The following is a 20,386-nucleotide window of genomic DNA, read 5'->3' as shown; positions in this document are numbered from 1 at the left end:
TTCCAACTCTGCTTAAATCCAGCTACATTCTCTCTTTGCGTCCCAGTTTCAAACGGTCACCTGCTTCTTGGCCATCTCCTGGGTGTCCGTGTCATCTCGCTTTTCCTTTGCTTCGGTTCAGGACTCTTTTGACAAAAGTAATCGTCTAAGTCGTTTTAGAATATTTTTGCCACACAGGTCATAGGCAGTTACTGGCATCTTCATTTTCCCGATAAGGAGCTAAGTGGGAGATAAGTTTGGGAATCTGAATGCTCCCAACTCAGCATCTGTTCATGCTGGTTTTTGTGCAGTGCCCAGGAGTGCCCACAGCCAGCTGTCTCAGTATTTGCTGAGAATTTAGGGTGACAACTGATGGAATGACTTAGTGAGACCGCGGAGAACAAACAAGGGTTTTATTGTCTTTATCTGGAAACGTGTGGCGTAGTCATAGACTGTGTTGGGGTCCAGAGTTACTTATGGCACCAGGACCCTTTGGGGCTGTGTGCCTGCCTTGTTCTTATCCATCCTACCGCTCCCCCTAATTACGCTGGGCGTGTGGGTGGCCCAAAGCTCCTCTTGCAGGAGGACTTGCAAGAGAGGAGCAAGGCCTCCTACCATCACGTCCGATGTCACCCTGTAGGATATTAAAACCGACTCAAGATTGTGTTGAAAAATGTTTTCCTTTCCAGTATGCTAATAAGAACAAGATCACATCAGTGGATGTGCACCATGGCAGGATTTTTCCGCGGCCGAGTCTTTTAATGAGCTGTTCCATAATGAGGGCCCATTTGCAAACAGTATCTGGGCGCTAGTCAAAGTTTAAAGACCTCTATTTTCCCCCAACACGCGCCCTCTTCCAAGCCATGGCTTTAATTCTTTTAAACAGTAACATTAATTGGCTGTTAAGTAAAACAGGAGAGAACACAACAGATTTATGATATTTTGAGAAGCTACAGCAGTTCTCAAGCATTCAGAGAAACAGGCTTGGCCTTTATGAGGTAATTATGATTTAGTGTTTTCTCTCGCCCTGTTGAGTCTGTGGGCTGCCTCTAAAATGGATCTGGGATGAATGTCAAAATCAGGATTTACAGTCAAACCTTTTCAACATAGGAAGTGCAGGAGAAGTTTACTGTTTTCTTTCTTTTTCTCCTAAGCAATACTGCGTCGTGCATTTCTGTGCTGTTAGGTTTTGTAAGATCTCCACTCCCCAGCCCTCCCCCCCCCCCCCCGCTTTGAAATGGTGTCTATAAATTACTTCTCCGGATAATGCTGCTGTATCATCAAAAAGTGATTGTTTTTGCAAGCAATCACGAGAGAGCATGTCAATTTAAATTAGCTCTTTTTTTCTTCTCACCCCTTTTCTCCCTCACCCTCTACAGGAGAACTGCTTTCATCTTAGTTTTTCCACCCTTTCAGAAATGAGCAGAAACCGACCGAAGCTTGATGAACAAGAGATCTTTCTCCTTCTTCCTGTGTCTTTTTTTTTCCAGTCTCTCTTTGAAATGAGAACTGTGTTTAGCTGTTGCCTTCAGGGACAGCAGACCCTGGGGATCTTTGGGCTCCAGGGGTTTCATCCTTGTCTCCCCTTGAACATAAGGAAATCTGAGGCAGTTTCTTTCCCTCTGGGAGCCTCCCTTCTCTTAATTTATAAAACAAGGCAGGGGGTGATTTCTAAGGTGTCTTCCAACTCTTAAGTGTTAACATTACCTATATATGTCCCAATAGTAGTATATTAGGCCACTTTGGTGTGTGTCATTGAAGAGTACATGTCACCCCAAATATGCCACTTTGGCATAAGAATTATTTTGAGCTAAAGGCATTTGAAATCCCTTCTCTGCCAAAACACAGAGCCTCTGCAGATAACTGAATTGTTATATTCCCTCCCTGGGAGCCACTCTTACCTCCTCTTCTCAGAGACCTTCTGGTCAGCACCACACCCAGACAGGCATTGTCATAAAACTATAATATTTCCCATCTCTTCTCCTAAGGGCCTGCTTATTTCTCCTAAAAATCATTTGTTTTCTCATAAGTGCCCTTTTCCCTTCTCCTTCCCCTATAAAAATGGCACATAAGCCCCAAATTCTAACCACCTCCTTTGAATCACATGTTTTCTGTGAACTCTCTTGTATGTTTGTGAATCAAAATCTGTCTTTTCCCTTGCTAATCTGTCTTTTGTCAAGTTAATTTGCAGGCCCCTCATCACAGAACCTAAAGGATAGAGAAAAGGATTTTTTTTTTCTCCCTTACATTTGTGTGTGTGTGTGTGTGCGTGTGTGTGTGTGTGTGTAGAAGTTGCAGAGATGGGGATGGAGAGGATGATGCTAGGAGTAGCATTTTTCTTTAAACAAAAATTTTTATGAGGAAGCTTTGTAAGAGAAGGCACATTCACCATGCTTATCTCTACCGGGAACCGCTCTACAGCACCATTGTCAGTACAGCCCTCCCTTCCCTAGGTAAGGGTGTAAGCATGGCATGCACTAGGGGCTTTTTGGGATTTTGTTTTGTTTTGGTTTGGTTTGGTTTTGGTTTTGGTTTTTTCTGGGAGGGGGGAATGTAAGGAGGGGAGAGAAGGAACAGATGCCAATTCAAGGTCAGCAACTTTTCAATACGGGCTCGGACCACAGTTATTTAACTGTAAAGTTTTTTTTCCTCCATTTTATTTTGCTTTCTATCTTATTGGATAATCTTTGGAGGTTGTTCCTGGCAAGTTGGGAGTAGGAAGTTGCACCTCTGGTCTATTGCCTGATGTCTTCATAGAAGAGACCATTCAGGGACTTAGACCAGAGTCTAGAAATAGCTTCTGAACATTTGATTAGATTACATACTATATGAAATATAGTATGCATTGTATATAGCGCCATCGACTTGTAATGCACCCAAGATGCCATCGTATAGTATATACAGCTTTATAATATGACATAGTTTATTGCAGCTGCAATTTATTGAATATTAACTATGTGCCAGACATGCTATTAAGCCTTTTTCTTATGTTTTCTCATTTACTTTAGATGATGTAGTTTATATAAACGGTAATTCCAGATAACATTTGGTGTTGGTAATATCTTCCAAGCATTTCTCCTGTCTTCAAGATAAAGAAGTTAAGACACCCGGAAAAGGATCCAACAGTAAGGATGTCCTTGCAAATAGATGAGATAATAAAACAGGACTTATTAGAGGAACTATTAACCCTTCCTCCTCCCCACTGCCAGCCCCCATCCACTCTAACCACACACATACACACACACACACACACACACACACACACATACACACACACACACACACACACACACACACACATCCTTAAAGATCTAGTACAGAATAATTCAAGGGTCCCACTGTATTCTAAAATCTTCCCAGCCGGGATAATTGGCTTTGGAACCTCCCTTATCTCCATGACTCTCTCCCTCATACGCCAACATCTCTAACACATAGATAATTTATGAAAACAGAGTAGACACTTTTTAATAATTAAATGATAGCTAATAGGAGCTTTTAAAGTAAGCTGTAAGAGCTTGGAAGAGGAGGGGAGACTAAGATGGTTAGCCATCCACATACTTATTTGGAATGACTCACAAAGGTCCTTCACCTTGTACACCATTATCTGCGCCTGGAGGCCCCCCAGGTTTGCTCTGTTTGTTAGCCGAGGTCTTTTCCAGCAGGCGTTTGAAGCCGCAGTTATTCCAAGGGAGAACCAGACACCTGCCCCAATTTCCATCACCCGGCATCACCCACTCTATTCTCTCCAAATTACAGTGCAAACAATAACACAGGTAAAATTAGCCACGACACTAATTATATAGCGCAAATGTGTAAAGGATATAGAATGATAAGTGGCAAATGCAGAACATGTTGTGTCATATCATGTAATCTCTCTGGCTGCCGAGCCCAGGAACAAAAGAGACTTGTGCCCTGTTTGTTTAACATGCTCCATATCACAAATTGGAAATCCTTCCTAATTAAGATATTGTTAAATGTCCTTTGTTAGCAGGTTTTAACAATGTTAATTAGGAGGTTAGACTGATCATTGTTCATCTAGCGAAAGATTAGGGTGATTTGCATTGTAGCTTTTGAGAAACTTCTGAGCGAAACAGAGGAGTTTCCTTTCTGCAGGGAGGGGAACTGTGGAGAGAAGGAGGGGATGGGATGGGGAGAAAGGACAATGCTACTCCTAACATTTTTTAGGCTATGGGCCAAGGCAAAGCGTGAGGAAATGTAGCTGAGGGCCTAACAGCTGTTAGAAAGCAGTGCTGGCCTTGACCTTGTGGAATAACAGTATTTGCAGATGTAAAGTCGATCCCCGCCATGGTTCTCGCCTTGATAATTCAGGAAGCTGTGGTCAGAGAAAGCAGAGTCTTGAGGTCTCTTAATCATCGGTTGAGTAAGGGTGTGGATGGAGTTCAGGACACGCTATCTCAAAATACAACACCTGGCATGTTAAATATTTTAAGCTAAAGGAGTTTGAGAAAACGGCAGTTGAAGGAAGGTCACACTGACCTTTCCTCTGATTTTCTTTCCTGAAACAGGTCATAAAGCCCTCCTGTGAGAAGTGCCCTCCCTAGACCAGGATGAGAGGAACATCCTTATCTCCAAAGAAAAAGGGATGCGAAGAAGAGTTGGGATGCACAGGCCTGGCTAAGCGTCCCCCAGTTTACTACTCTGACCTCATACCTGTTGTCCTAGGTATTCTTCCATGTCTGTGCTCTTCATCAAACCTGGCATCGAAACACCCAGATCTCACTTTCTTCAGGTCTTCATTTCCTTATGAAGCTCCTGTGTCGTATGAACCTTATACTCAATACGTGTGTGTACATATCTCCGGTTCATCTGTCTTTGTTGATTTAAGGTTCACACCCAATCAGGCACCCTAAGAGGCTCCCGAAAAACTTTTTCCTCCTCTTCGGCGTCTTCTTAAGCAAACAAAAACAATGCCGTGCCAGCCATATTTCAGACTCTTCTCAAATTACAATTGATTATTTTAGCACCAGATGAGTCTGTGCTCCTTCTTCTATCCCCACCTCCTGCCACTTTTGTGCCCCCAACACACACACATGCGATAAAGAAGTCAGCACATTTTTTTTCTTTTCTTTTGAAGGGTAGCAGAATATGCCACCCCAAAATATGACTGCAGGGGCTCAGGACATGCCACCCCGGCACATTGACTGTTGCGAGCTGTTGGCACTTGAAAAACAGCAGATTCTGGGAGAGGCTTTCTCTCAACTCCCCTTATTTGCCTAAAGACAGATCCTCCAAAAGGAACTCCATCACTTGAGTCCCCTCCCCTCCCCTCCCCTCCCCTCCCTTCCCTGGGAGTTTGATTAGCCAGGAAAAATTGACTCTTATCCCAGGAGGGAAGAGTAGAAGTTGACACCACACCCAAACTTTGTCACAAATGGTCATCCCCTCCCACTTATTCTTCTAAGAGCCCATCCATCTCTCCTAAACATCATTTACTCTCCCCTAGGAGCCCTGCATCTGCCCTCCCCTTTCCCTATTAAGATGATATTTAAGCCTGAATTCTAAGCCACCCCTTTGAGTTACTCATTTTCCCCTGGTATCTCCCATGTATACATGAGGTACCCAAGTTCATAAACTTCTGTTTGTTTTTCTCTTGTTAATCTGTCTTTTATTACAGAGGCCCCAGCTAAGAGCTCAGAAGGGCAGAGGGAAAATTATTTTTTCTTTCCTTCCTCCCTTGCCCAATCCCCAACCTGATACTGGAGGTGACTGGATTAAAAAGAAGGAAGGAAGGGAGGGAGGGAGGGAGGGAGGCCTCTGTGTTTAGCTACTTTGAAATTGCAAGTATGAGAGCAAAGTATATTTGGAGAGGAAGCAAGAGCTGGCTGTTTAAAAACTACCAGAGCACTTGGGTTTCTCTGATAATCTTGTTCTCTCTTGGCAAAGGTGCTTGCGGAGGGCTGGCATCCCAGCAAGAGGAAGTATTGACTAGAAATTGAACCCAGATTCTGAGTTCTGTTTTTGGCTTCATCAATGATTTCTGAGTACAAACTGAGGGTGAGTCACTGAACTAAAAGTCACACCTACTTGGAGATGGTACCAGGTATCTCAGTGCGGTGATTTTCTAACCACGCACACCCAGCTCTAGGGAAAAAACGTCTTACAGATATCCAGCAGCTACTCAGTGCCAGGCACTGTGCTAGGTACTTTACATAAATTTAATCACAGCTAGCACTTAGCTTCAATCACAAACAGCCCTGAGGCCCATTTAAGTCGCTCTCGAGCCTCTTTCATCCTTGGGGGACCCCATCTGCTGGGGGGATAAAAAGCCCTTTTATGTTCTACTGCCTCACAGACCACCCACCCCAGCAGTTTGTGCTTTGTCACAAAAACCCTCCGTCTAATTAGCAGCGCACAATTTTGATGAAATACTGGTGAAATAAATTATTCATACATGTCAGAATCAAGTATAGATCGGATCATCTTGTAAACTGTTCCGATGTCTGTAATTTGCTATAAAGTGCTTTAGCATAGATAATGGGATATCATGTATGTGTTAGCTTAATTCACAACCCAAGTGTAGGAGGTGCTCTAACAGAAATTTACTTGTTAGGGGTGAGCAGTCAGAGTTCTCACTGGGAAGTCCAGCTACTACAAATGCACTTCCGTTATCTTATCTTGATCAATATTGGACAGTTTTTGAAAGAGCATGGCCAAGGTCAGAAATGGGTCTCCACTGGTGAATTTGTGGCTTGCTAATTAGCATACAGGCTGTTATACATGGGCTCTCACTGGTCAAGTTTGATCTGAGAGTCACATAACAGTGACATGTAGAGGTGAACTCAGTTTTTTTGTTTCTTTGCGCTGTGTGCAGGCATAAATACGGATTCACGTGTGCCTTTGTTCTTCTGGCCTGCCACGTCTGTCCCCACCAGCACATCTACGCCAGCGCAGGCACTCAACACACTCAGGGACTCAACACACATCCCCTGAATGAATGATGAAAATTGCTCTGTCACGATGGGGGAAAATTCATCTAGGGTGGAAGATCCATCCACCTTTTTCAAGACCCAACGGAAAAACTGGGCAGGTGCGTATTTCGCTCTTCAGTTTTCCAGATAAGGCTTCCATGAGTGGATACAGGTCGTGATGTGAACCCTTCAAAAGCGTCCGTGAACTGCTTCCTTCCCCTTAGAACCCTTGGTTAGCTTAAAGCCGGTCAACTCTTCCAGCCATCTTCATCCAGGGGCAGCAAGCAAGGAGACCACAAACTCATCCAGATTTCGGCCCTCAGTGCCCAGGAGGAGTGGAGAGAATATCCAGGCTATGGAATTCTGGTGGTCATTATCATGACAAAGGTGGTAACAACTTGGACAGGAAGCTGAACAAAAAGCATCCACTGTTCTATTTGCAATTCTAGGATTGTATTTGTAATCTCTCTTTGCGGGAGAAAGAGACTGCCAGTAAAAGGCTGAAACACAATAGGAAGAGAGGCCGCACAATGCAGAGAGAGAGCAAAGGGCTCCGTGCCTGTGCTCACACCCACGCTCCGTGTGCGCACCTTCCCTGTGTCTGTACACATTGCACAAGAGGAAATTATTGTCATGGGTAAGAGTTTAACATTACTGACCTGTAAGATGGCTTTTAAAAAATATATGCAACATGGCTGGAATGCCAATTGGAAGTGGAGAAGCATTTCGGGAAGATGAACCGGCTGCATGAATAGACATGGAGCAGCGCGAGCCGCTTTAATTTGCTCGCTTTGGAGTGTCTGGGAGTCAGCTAATGCTGTAACCTGCGAAGGAAGTCACCGTGAACGTGATTAATAACGTGGTGGGGGGAGGCTCTAGAGTTACTGTGCTGTGTAGGGTTTTGGTGTCAGGGAGGAGGTAACTGTTCCAAGAGTCACTGACAATTTTGGTTAACAAGTGATACAAATGGAACAGGTCACTCTGCTGTTCTTTGGAGCCCTCCCTCGCCCCGTAGCTGCTCAACTCTGCAAATTCTAATTCATTACCATTTGCTCCCCTTTTGTTACCTACCTAGCCAGTGACTGTAGCTGGGAAGTGTGTGGTGCAGGGACCATTCAAAAAAAGCTCATTGTCCCTGGAGCTCGAGGAGCAAAGCCATTGCTTTTGTTCAGCTGGAAGAGAGTGAAACCCACATTGCCTTCTATCGTCCCACTGCAAACTAGGCTTTTAATTGGCACGTTGGCGTTAGGATTTTAAAAGGTGTGCGATGACAGCTTAGAAGTGAGGCATCACGGGGGCAGAAGTGACTTCACCTCCAGCTTAATCCTGCCTTGAAATTTGTGTGTGCGTGTGCCGTGAGTGTTCTCGACTCCCAGGAAATGCGTGTGGTTGCTATCAGTGGAAGGCAGACAGGGCTGCTCTTAGATCACAGGACCGCCGTTCAGAGGCTACACTAACCTTATGCTAAGATGCATCGATCTCTTTTATTCCCTCCACCCCTCTGACCCCCTGATGGACATGAACAAAGTTGGCCCCTAACCACACTTCTCATTCTGCCTCCTTTGGTTTCCATCTTGTCAGGGACCCATGAATAAAAATGTCAGTTTGTCAATCCCATTTATGCTTACAAAGGGAACACCTAAGGACGAGACAATTAACACTGAGCAATTCAATGCAACACACATGTATCGAGCCTCTAACTAGAATTGATCGAAAGTGCTGAGTCATTAACAAAATCACTTTTGTGACTTTCGAGACAAAGTCAAGGTGATTCTTGCAGTTAGCCACGTGGGTGTGTGTTTGTTTGGTGTGTGTTTACGGCAGCCAGAAGAGGCTGGGAAGTTCAGTGTTGACAGTGTGTAGGTGTGAGAACGGCACGTCAACTCAGGTGAGTGCTAGCCTGCTGTCCTGGACTTGCTTTAAGTCTGGCTGTGGAGTTTCTACAATCTGAATTGACGCAGTGCTGTAATACTGATGACTGTGGAGAATCTATCTCTACTAAAAAAGTATCGAATGTGTGGAGTCCAGAACTGGGGTGTCTGATTACTCTATCTCTGTACTTTTACTTCACCCAGCCTTCCAGTCCTCAAACATTAAGCAACATCATCAACTCTGTTCATGTACATGTAAGGGAGGAAAAAAATCTTTTTCTCCTTCCCTCCTAGATTCTCCAGCTGGGGATTTGTAAATTAGACTAACAAAAGAAGGATTAGGAAGAGAAAAACATACAGATGTACTCCATAGAAGTTTTAGATGACACAGGAGCCTTCAGAAAGAGATGAAGACCTGAAAAAAATGATTAAACCAGAGGGTTCTATACCAGGTTTGATGAAGAGTGGATAGTTGTGGGAAAGCGTAATAGGAGAAAAGAGTATGCGATACACGTAGTAAACCGTAGGAAACTCAGCAAGGCCTTTTCATTTGGATTCCCCTGGGGGTCCCTCCATCTTTGGAGATAGGGATGCTCTTTTCCTCCAGGTATAGACAGGCCACCTGCCATGGGAGGGTCTTATAACCTGCATCAGGGAAGAAGGGGGAGGTCAGAGAATCCTTCCAGCATTTGCCGTTTCTATGCCCTTCAGCTTAAAATGCTCAGTATGGCAAGCTGCCATATTTTGGGGTCGTGTGCTCTGAACGCCATCAACATACATATATTCTTTTAAGAAATTATCTGCTTCTTAAATCTCTATACACCTAGGTAACGCAGTCTCCATTTTATAGTAGACTGGTGCCTCAATGAAAAGAAATATACTTAATTTTTTTAAAAAGTCCACAAAGAGAATCTTCTGCAAAGCCAAAGTGGTAGGATTAAGCTGTTTTTGTTTTTTTTTTAAATTATTCTTATTATCCCAGGATTAAAAACATTTTTCTTCCAAATTTAATTTTGGAAATAGAGGATTCAGAGGTATTCAGTAACATATGGAACCAATATAAGCTGATAAACATACGCTATTAAAATAATAGCCCTTGTATTAATTGGTGTATTTTCCTGAAAAGCAGTTTCTCAATAGACACCAAAGGCCTTTTAAACAGTGCACACCTATTGACCTAGTAATCCCTCCCTAGGAATTTATCAGAGGGAAATGTTTGGACAAATGGACAAAGATGTATGACTGAAAACAATCAGTGTATACTTGTTTATAAATAGGGGCACATTAGGAAACTCTTTTAATGTCCATCAATAGAGGATTGGTTGGATAAACAATGGTATATTCATGCAATACAATATGTTGTAATAATTAAGAATGCTGTTATAGAGAAATATATACATATTATCTTGGAATAATTCACACAGTATGTGACCAAGTGCAAATATCAAGTTAACAAAATATTATCTACACTATGGCTCTACTGTTGTAGGAAAACATTGGAAATTTGCACATAAAAGGTTAGCAGCAATACTCCTGAGCAACCAGTGAGTCATAGAAGAAATTTTAAAAAACCTTGAAACAAATAAAAGTGAAAACATAACATGCCAAAATGTATGGAATACAGCAAAAGCGGTTCTAAGAAGGAAGTTTATAGTGATTAACACTTACATTAAGAAAAAAGAGAGATCTCAAACAAACAACCTAACTTCAGACCTCAAGAAACTAGAAAAAGAAGAACCAACTAAGCCCAAACTTATCAGAAGGAAGGGCATAATAGAGATCAGAGAAGAAATAAATGAAATAAGGAATAGAAAACAATCGAAAAGATCAAGAAATCTAAGAGTTTATTTTTTGAAAAGATAAAATTGACAAATCTTTAGCTAGACTTAAGAAAAAAGAGTGAGGACTCAAGTAAATAAAATTATAAATCGAAGAGGAAACATTACAACTGACACCACAGAAATAGAAAGAATTATAAGAAACTACTAAGAATAGTTTTATGCCAACAAATTGGACAATCTTAAGGAAATAGATAAATTCCTAGAAACATACACCCTACCAAGATTGAATCATGAAGAAATAGAAAATCTACTGATTAAATCTTCTATTCAAGAATCAAAAAAATTTCCAGTAAAGAAAAGAAAAGCCCAGGACCAGTTACCTTCACCAGTGAATTCTACCAAATATTTAAAGAAGAATTAATACCAATACTTTTCACTCTTGGAAAAAATTAGAGAGAAAGGGACACTCCCAAACTCATTTACAAGGTCAGCATTACTCTGATACCAAAGCCAGATAAGAATACTACAAAAAAAGAAAATTACAGGTCAATAACTCTGATGAATATACATGCAAAAATTCTCAACAAAATACTAGCAAACCAACTTCAACAGCATATTAAAAGGATCATACACTATGAGCAAATGGAACTTATCCCTGGGATGCAAGGATGATTCAACATATACAAATCAATATATGTGACCCACCACATTAATAGAATGAAAGATAAAAATCATATGATCATCTCAATAGATGCAGAAAAAGAATTTGACAAAATTCAACATATTTTCATGATAAAAGCTCTCCATAAATTGAGGATTGAAGGAACATACCTCAACATAATAAAGGCCATATATGACAGACCCCAGCTAACATCATACTCAATGGTCAAATGTTGAAAGTTTTCCCTCTAAGGTCAGAGACAAGAAAAAGGTACCCACTCTCAATAGTAGTTGAAAGGTACCACTACTATTCAACATGGCACTGCAAGTCCTAGCCAAGCAATGAGGCAAGAGAAAGAAATAAAAGATATTCAGGTCAGAAAGGAAGAAGTACAGTTATCTCTGTTTGCAGATGACATAATCTTATACATAGAAACTTCTAAAGACTCCACCAAAAAAACCTGTTAGAACTAATATTTTCCTTCAGTAAAGTTGCCGGATACAAAATCAGCATACAAAATCAGTTGCTTTTTCTATACTAACAATAAACTATTTGAAGAAAAAATAAAACAATCTCATTTACAATAGCATTGAAAACAATAAAATACCTAGGAATAAATTTAACCAAGGAAGTAAAAGACCTATACACTGAAAACTAAGACGTTGACAGAAGAAATTGAAAAAGACATAAAAAGATGGAAAGATATCTCATGTTCACAGATCAGAAGAGTTAATATTGTTAAAGAGTCCATACTTCCCAAAGCCATTTATAGATTCAGTGCAATCCCTGTCAAAATTCCAATGGTACTTTTCACAAAAATAGAACAAGCAATCCTAAAATTCATATGGAACCACAAAAGACCCTGAATAGCCAAAGCAATCTTAAGAAAGAACAAAGCTGGAGGCATCACCCTTCCTGATTTCAAACTATGTTACAACGCTATAGAAATCAAAACAGTATAGTAGGGCTTCCCTGGTGGCGCAGTGGTTGAGAGTCCGCCTGCCGATGCAGGGGACACGGGTTCATGTCCCAGACCGGGAGGGTCCCACGTGCTGTGGAGCGGCCGGGCCCGTGAGCCATGGCCGCTGAGCCTGTGCGTCCAGAGCCTGTGCTCCGCAACGGGAGAGGCCACAACAGTGAGAGGCCTGCGTACCGCAAAACAAAACAAAAACAGTGTAGTACAGGCATAAAAACAGGTACGTAGACCAATGCAACAGAATTGAGAGTGCACATATGGCCAAGTAATATTTGACAAGGGAGCCAAGAAGACTAAGGGGAAAGAATAGTCTCTTCAATAAATGCTGCTGGGAAAACTGAATATTCACAAACAAAAAAATGAATTTGAATCCCTAAATTACACCATTCACAAAATTAACTCAAAATGGATTAAGGACTTACATGTAAGACCTGAAACCATAAAAATCCTAGAAGAAAACATCAAGAGAGAGCTCCTTGATATTGGTCTTGGTAATGATTCTTTGGATATGACACCAAAAGCACAAGCAACAAAAGCAAAAATCAAGTGGGACTTCATCGAATTAAAAAGCAAAAGAAACAATCAACAAAATAAAAACTGAAACCTACCCCCACTCTATCCAAGAAGGGGGCTGGTAACTATTACAACTGGAGTTCACTGGAGTGATGGCTAATTTTATGTGTCAACATGGCTAGTCTATGGAGCCCAGTTGTTTGGTGAAATGCCAGTCTATGTGCAGCTGTAGAGGTGTTTTAAAGATACGATTAACATTTAAATCAGCAGACTTTGAATAAAGCAGAGTATCCTTTTCCTAAATGGGATGCATCCAATCAGTTGAAGGCCTTAAGAGAAAAAACTCAGGTCCCCCGAAAAGGACGGGATTCTGCCTCCAGACCGCCTTTGGAATCAAGACTGCACCTTCTACTCTTGACAAAATTTCCAGTCTGCCAGGCTGCCCTGTAGACTTTGCACTTGCCAGTCCCACACCCTACTGGTTCTGTTTCTCTAATATACCAGGGTAATGCAAAGGTCATTTGCATAAGAAATTCAGATGCCCTCGGGACAGCATCTTGGTGACTGAGATATGGCAGGAGCTGCATTGGCTGGTAGAAGAGCAGTACACCCTGCTCCACTCACAAGTGCTCCGTCCATTTGAGGAGAGACCAGCGGCTAATGCCAACTGGCTTTCAACAAAAAAGACCGTGGTGCCAGTAAGGCCTGTGGTTTCTTCCCTGAGCATGTGGACCAAGCGACATCCTCGATATGCCTCCTCTGCATGGCTGCCACACAACAACCCTTGGCAGAAGGACACGGAAGCTTTTAAAGTTGGCTTTAGCCACACCTTTGTGAAAGAAGCAACCCAGAAACACAGTCGGCCTCGTAAGCATTCACCAACCAATAGAACCGGAAGGCTTGTGAGCTGGCAATGATGCTGGTTTTCTTCCCCAGCATCCAGCACCGTGCCCAGCACCTGCTGGGCCCTGAGTTAACTACTGTCGAAGAAATGGATGGAAGAATGACTGAACGGGAGCTCTTCAGATTTAAGGGAAGTCAGCACAAGTTCAGAAATGAAAATCCAGCTTCAGAGGCTGTCAGGTAATGCTGTGCCAGGATACAGGTCCAGTGGCTTTAATTAGCACTTGCCCTTTCCTTCCCAGCCTCGTACAGCGGACTGCTCCGGTCATATTGTCTTCACCTCATCACTGTATCACAGATGGTCCCTGGAATCAACCCATCCAGGTTACTCTCTATATAAACCACAAGTAAAGCAGCTAAGGGAAAAAATGATCTGTGCAATAGCAGACAGTTCTACGATTCAGTCTCATTTTGTTAAGAAGCCACGCAGAGGAATCCGTAAAAGTTGAGGAGAAAATTGAAGCAGATGCGATGAATACTGTTTTTGTGTGTGTTCTTAAGTAAGGTAATTTAAGAGATGCAATTGGCAAAGGGGAAATATACATTTTCAATGGATTCTCCAATAAGCAAAAGCAAACAAGAGACAAACACCAGTGTGTGTTTGTTCCTCTCCTTTCCTGCCTGGTGTCTTCCCAATCCACTGTTTGCAAAAAGCCCCTGGGCTTTAAAATCAACATCCAGATCTGACATTGCTGCATTTTGGGGGGAAAGGCAATCTCCCTGATGCGTCTCCTAGCTGCGACCCCATGTTTCTCTTAGCCTTTGACCTTCCTTTCATTTCTCTTTTTACACTATATTTCTTCTACTTCTTTTCCTCCCACTCAAGTGTGATAAGCTCCTGTGGCTAATTATGCCCAGATTTTCTAAACTAGAATTGAGGACATAGTCTGGAGAGTCCAGGCTGCATTTGGCTTCTTCAGCAAGTAGAGGGCCGATGGAGTTAGAGTGCAAGAGATTTATTGGGGTAACAACATGGAAGGTAAAGGGGGGGCAGGAGCGAGTAGGGAGAGCCATCAGACTACAGGTCTGATGCTTGTAAAAGAAGAGAGTCAGGGTTCTCCAGAGAAACAGAACAAATAGGAGAGCTATATATTATATATATATCTCCTTTATATATATATATATATTTTATATATAATATATAAATATTATATATATATAATATATAAATATTATATATATATTTTATATATATAAAGAGATTTATTTTTAAGGCATTGATTCATGTGATTTGGGGGGGCTGACAAGTCTGAAATCTGTAGGGCAGGCCGGCAAGCTGGAAACTCTAGGAGGAGTTGATGCTGCAGCCTTGAGGCAGAATTCCTTCTTTTCCAGGAAACCTCAGTTTTTTCTCTGAAGGCGCTCAACTGATTGGACGAGACCCAAACCACGTTGTGGAAGTTCATCTCCTTTACTTAAAATCATCTCATTAGAGATCGTTAGCCACATGTACCAGGTACCTTCACATGACCACCTAGATTAGTGTAATTATATAACTGGGGACTATTTATACGTCAACCGGCCAGGTTGACGTATAAAACAAACCACCATCGGGGAGAAGGAAGGGAGATTGAGTAGGAAGAGTCTCCATGTAAAGGCAGCTCTGAGAAAGCCTCAGCTAGCCCAGCGGGGAGCTCTGGGGCAGGGTTCACGTTAGGCAAAAGCCCTAGACCCTCACTGCTGGCTGGAAGGTGCCCAGGAAGAGACTCAGCACTGACACGGGCAGGTGCAAAGTTTCTGCAGCTGGAGGTGTCACCTGACTGCATCCTTGACCAGGGAGGAGAAAGGGATCTGGACCATACAGTCCTTGTACATCCCCATCTTCCATCCTCTTCTCATACCTTATTCTGACACCTAATTTCTCCCTTTCTTGTTGTCCGTGAAACAGCATTGACCATCACGGTGTTGTCTCCTTCCTCCCCTTAATTCTATTCCCCTGTTTCTTCTAGTTCTTCCCTCCTTTTCCACACTCTTCATTTTTCACCAATTCTCCCCCAGCTTCCCTTTGTCATTTATAAAGTCTGCTGTGCCACCTCCCTTTCCTGACCTTTCAAGAGTAGCGGGTTTGTGGGAGTCCCGAGCCCACTGGTGTGTGATGGGGGAAGCTTCTCAGCACCCCTCCCTCGCCGTGGGGAAGCGAGGCAGGCTGGCACCAACCCAAATGCATGCTTAAATAATGGGCACACCAGTGCCAGAAAATTAAAACCCAGCATGGAATTGCTGAATTCACAGTTTTATTGTCACTGATTGCCTGGTGGCTCTGCATATTGAGAAGATCTTCACAGCTTCTTCCATTTTCCATGCCTTGGTTAATGTGCAGATAATTCTAGTGGTAAACTTTTTATTCCCCTTTCAACGTATTCATCCTTTCCTCCCCACCGAACCAGGCAAAACAGAAAAATTAATACACAGTTGTCATGAACGTGCTCTGTATTTCATCTCACCTCATCGTTCATCTTTAATAGAATAATGATATTTCATAACTGAAAGGTCAAACAAATCGTCTGCCCATTTTGCAGATGAGGAAAGTAACTTGTTAGAGGTCACCCAGGGAAGTTGTGGGAAAGGCAGAGCCGAAGAGAGTTCCTGGCCTCAGCTCAGTGTGTGTTCACAACTCCCTCTGAGTTAAACGGAGAGGTAGGCAGGAGAGATGCCATTCTTCCCCATTCACAGATAAGGAAACTGAGTCTCAGCCCTTCCCAGGGAGGAAAGGGCATAACTTGGTCTCCGGACCTATTTATTTCTATTTTTGTCACACGATGCTGGCTTTTACTAAGTGGCAGGGTAATTTGTTTCCCTTGTTAGAATTAGAGGTGGAGCCTGACAACACGCACGCGGAAATCCAGTACCTGTGGAATCTTTCTATGATGGAATAATGATAGATACGGAATAACGTCTAGTGTGTGTCCAGTGCTTCACTGATTTCAGAATCACCTCTTAGTTGTTATTCCTGAGTCAACACAATCGCTCCAGGAAGTAGTGAGGCCATGTTTCAATAGCCCGATGTTTATGGTTGGGGAAACAAAGGCTGAGAAAGTAAATGATTTGCCCAAATCACATATTAAGTGAGGAAACCAGGACTTGACACCTGGATCTTCTGACATCCTGTGCTCCTTATCCCCCTCATCTGTCAGCTCGCTTGTGGGTGCGGAGGTTTCTGATGGAACCATCACACGTGCAAGCCTGAAGTGACATTAGAGCCGGCTTCATACTTAGCCACTTCCTTGCATCCTTAATGCCATTGTCGTTCCTACTTCAATCAGCATGACAGCTTCCTAACTAGTCTCCTTGCCTCCACCCTTGCTGCCCTCCAACCCACGTTCCACACCGTCATCTACTGCAGCAGGGGAGACCTTTCTAAAGCAATTGTCCCTGCATCCTCAAATGTGCATATATTTATAAGTGACAGGCACGTACTATTGCTACCGTATTAAGCGCATGTGTAAACAGCATACAGAACGAGAAAAATTTAAAGGGCGCGATTTTAAACAACGTGATTAAAGGACCTAATATTTTCTTCTTATTATTCTGCTTTGGAGAAATTACTCAGAAGTGCAAGTCTGATCCTTCCCTTGCCAAAAACTGACATGGACCCAAGATGAAAATCCCAGCTGAGTACGGCTTATGCGCCTCTTCCTGATGTGATGCTGCCTGTCTCGCAATCCTTATTTCTTGCTATTCCTCCCCTTGAATTCCACACTCCAAGCAAATAAACAGCTCCCAATTTTCTTGCCCCTGCTCATCTACCTGTGGGCTTCACCCTCTGCTGTTGTTTCTGCCCAGAACGCGATTATCCTCCCTGTACCTTCTTTCTTTTCTTCTTCTTTGTTGCCAGTTAATACCTACTGGTACCTCGAGTCTCAAATTCCACTTAACTTCCAGTGGAAGGCTGTCTGTCATCCTCTGAGAGAGGTCAGGTGCTTCTGGGTACCCTGTAGCAGCACTTAGCACACTGAAAAGTCATCTTCATTTTCAGTTGTCCTCATTCCCCAGTAGATCATCAGCTCCTTGAGGGCAAAGAGTAGGGTGTGTCGATCTTTACTCTCCGGTGCTATCCAAGTGCCATGTGCCAACAACTGTTTGTTAAAGGATTCCATGAATATCTGCTCTCAGCCCAAGCGTTTCTGTTTAGTGGAAACAGAGCATGCAACCACTTTACCAATCACCCAGTTCTCGAGGGGTGTAATATTTTTGACACCTTTATTCTTTTAAACCACCCAGCAGGGAAACTTTGCCTTGTCTGGGAATAAAAGTGAGGACACTCCACGCCCCGTGGCTTTTCCGTTTACTCTCAGGCAATGGAAAAAATCACGCGTTCCTTTGAAATCTCAGCCATGTCTCCGTTAATTTAGTAACAAACGGTGTGCAGCCCAGTACACCGAGCAACCTCAGTATCCACGGTAAGATTGCAGGAGAGGAGAAGATTGCAGGGTCCTCTTAGAGTCCCTGTCTGAGTCTGAACATGAAACTGACCGGTTAACAGCAGAAATGTGAGCAAATTTATTTACTGTAAGTTTTACGTGACACAGAGCCTTCATGAGGAAATGAAGCCCTGAAGAAACAGCCCTGAGTATTGTTCTGGTTTTGATGAAGAGTAGACAGTCGTGGAGGAATAAGGTTAAAGAATGTGAGGTAAGGGTAGTGAACTGGGGGACACTGGCCAGGCCTGGGTGTTCAGACTTTTCTCGGAGTCCCTTTGTCTTTGGAGACAAGGATGCGCCTCTCCTCCAGGTACGGGCAGGGCTCCTCTCACCTGAGAGCTTTAGGACCTATTTCATGGGAGAAGGGTGGGGAAAGGTCAGAGTGACCTTCCCACTACTGCTGGTTTCTCAAACTGCTTCAGCTGGAAATGGTCACTATGCCAAGGTGCCATATTTGGGGTTAGGGCATCCTGAACCCCACTGAGATACTACGCCTCCTTCTCCAGCAACTGTACTGCCTTTCTTTGGGGAGAGGGTATGGCTCTCACCTTTTCTGGTCAACCTTCCCACCATCCACTGGCTACAATTTCTACCCTTTGGGGTAGAAAGGAAAGGAAACAGATAGTAAAGTTCTTAATTGAATGACACTGTCGTATGATGGCATCGTGATCTCTGGACCGTACAGACGTTTCAAGTTGACTTTTTCTTGTGGGCACTCTTACGCGTTCTCTCTTCTCGACTCTTAAATGCTTGCAGGATGCCATCTACAACAGCCCCAGACCAACAGTACCAAACTGGGCTGCATCTCAGGTCCCTAGGATTTAGGTAGCTTTGCCTGCCATTGCGGGGAGTGCCATGACTCAGCCCTCCTTCTGGTGACCACAGGTCACTGAAGCTCTTCCCAGGGATGAATCTGGTATAAATCCTCCATGAGTTCCTAGTTGCAGAGGATATGTGTCCAGCTCTCTAGTGGTTTCTTGAAGCTCCTCTCTCAAATATGAAGGAAGAATCAGATGTCTAGTTAGAAGCTCCAGTTAGAGAGAGATGGTCCTAAGAGGGAGGCACTAATGTAAGGTTGCAGCTTTGACTCTCTAGCTGCTCCATAGATAAGAGATACATTGAGTCCTGGACTTGCCCACGTGCTGGGGACAAAGAGGCGAAACCCAAGAATCAGGGTCCCCAGGGGCTCCCCATACCGGGCATGGCACAGGTATCTTTAGCACCTCTTCCTACCCTGTGACTGTGTGCAATCCCATGAAAAGGAAACGATTATAACAGGACAGCCTAAGCCCTAAATCTGGTCGCCCTTTCATGATTGCTGAAAACACTGGGTTAGAAACTTAAGAAAGGTAAATGGAGGCCTTGTCTACCAGGTCTTCTCTGGAATGGGTCTTTCCAAATTGCAGAGAATTCTTCTAAATTTCCAGCTCAAGGCCCGACGTGAACAAGCTGTGAGCCTGGGTGATCCAAATCCCGTTCATCAACGCTACATCTCTTGCTTATTTAAAAGGTGAAATTGTCCATAGTGATCAGACTGACTTTTAAAAATTCAGTTAATGAATTTTCAAAATACACCGTCATCTTAAATGGACTGATTTGTCCCCCTAATGCTGGCATTTATTACCCCATTCTTAAGAATATGTTGCAAGATAGCAATTTTTTGTGGAACCCTTCTAAGGCGATGAGAGCCACATGAGACTTCCTGCAGCCTTTCAGAGTAGAGAAAACATTTTTAGGGGCATTGCTTAATCGGAAGTTTTAAAAAACCCAAATGAAGTCATAAAGTGCATGCACGTCTCAGAAAATATGTTCATGAGACTATTATAAAAAGACCTGACTAAAAAATACTTACAGTCTAGAAGTGGGAAAATGAAGGTATTTTCTCTTGAAAGCAGCAGAGGGTTCTTTGTTTCTCAATTTAATGGAATTCTAATATGAAAAACATGCAGTGAACCATTTAAATAACAATGCCAGGTCTGACTCAAAAATTCACAATCAGCACTTAGAGCTGAAAACTTAGCACAGGTAGGATGCCTTCAGCCCACACTATTGAGTCAACAAGTCACAAAGAGAGAAGCCCAAGATACAAGGCACAGCAAAAACGCGTCGCTGTGCTTTCTAGACACAAGTGTAAAAGTCATGGCTTCGATAGTAATTTGAATTTTTATTCCTTAAGGAAATGTCACGGAGCTCGAAATGCAATTCTTTTGTTTTCTTTGAGGGGGAGAGGTGTGTGGATGTGTGTGTGTGTTTAAAACTAAACGGCATTTGAGGGCTTAAGTGTTTGAGTCCACGAAAGCGAACAGACCATATGGTCTATTGTAGAATTAGTAATTACAGACTTATTAAAAA

General features: G+C 43.0%; 2 long non-coding RNA genes across 9 annotated transcripts in view; one reads left to right on the top strand and one right to left on the bottom strand.

Moving 5' to 3' along the window:
• LOC137231581 (uncharacterized) overlaps positions 1 to 20,386 on the bottom strand; it is a 262,745-nt gene that overhangs the window by 110,677 nt on the left and 131,682 nt on the right. The gene's annotated exons all lie outside the window — the stretch shown is intronic.
• LOC137231580 (uncharacterized) overlaps positions 1 to 20,386 on the top strand; it is a 249,619-nt gene that overhangs the window by 226,770 nt on the left and 2,463 nt on the right. Inside the window, exons 4-6 of one of the 2 annotated variants that reach the window (XR_010946665.1) lie at positions 4,506 to 4,662; positions 5,884 to 5,994; positions 6,812 to 7,027. This is a non-coding gene — a long non-coding RNA (uncharacterized lncRNA). Of the gene's footprint in view, positions 1 to 4,505; positions 4,663 to 5,883; positions 5,995 to 6,811; positions 7,546 to 20,386 lie in introns of both variants that reach the window. The other variant, XR_010946666.1, reaches the window with a different exon arrangement.

This window comes from Pseudorca crassidens, chromosome 10 (genome assembly GCF_039906515.1).
Source record: "Pseudorca crassidens isolate mPseCra1 chromosome 10, mPseCra1.hap1, whole genome shotgun sequence".
NCBI lineage: Eukaryota > Metazoa > Chordata > Mammalia > Artiodactyla > Delphinidae > Pseudorca > Pseudorca crassidens.
This window is presented reverse-complemented; position numbering and strand designations above follow the sequence as displayed.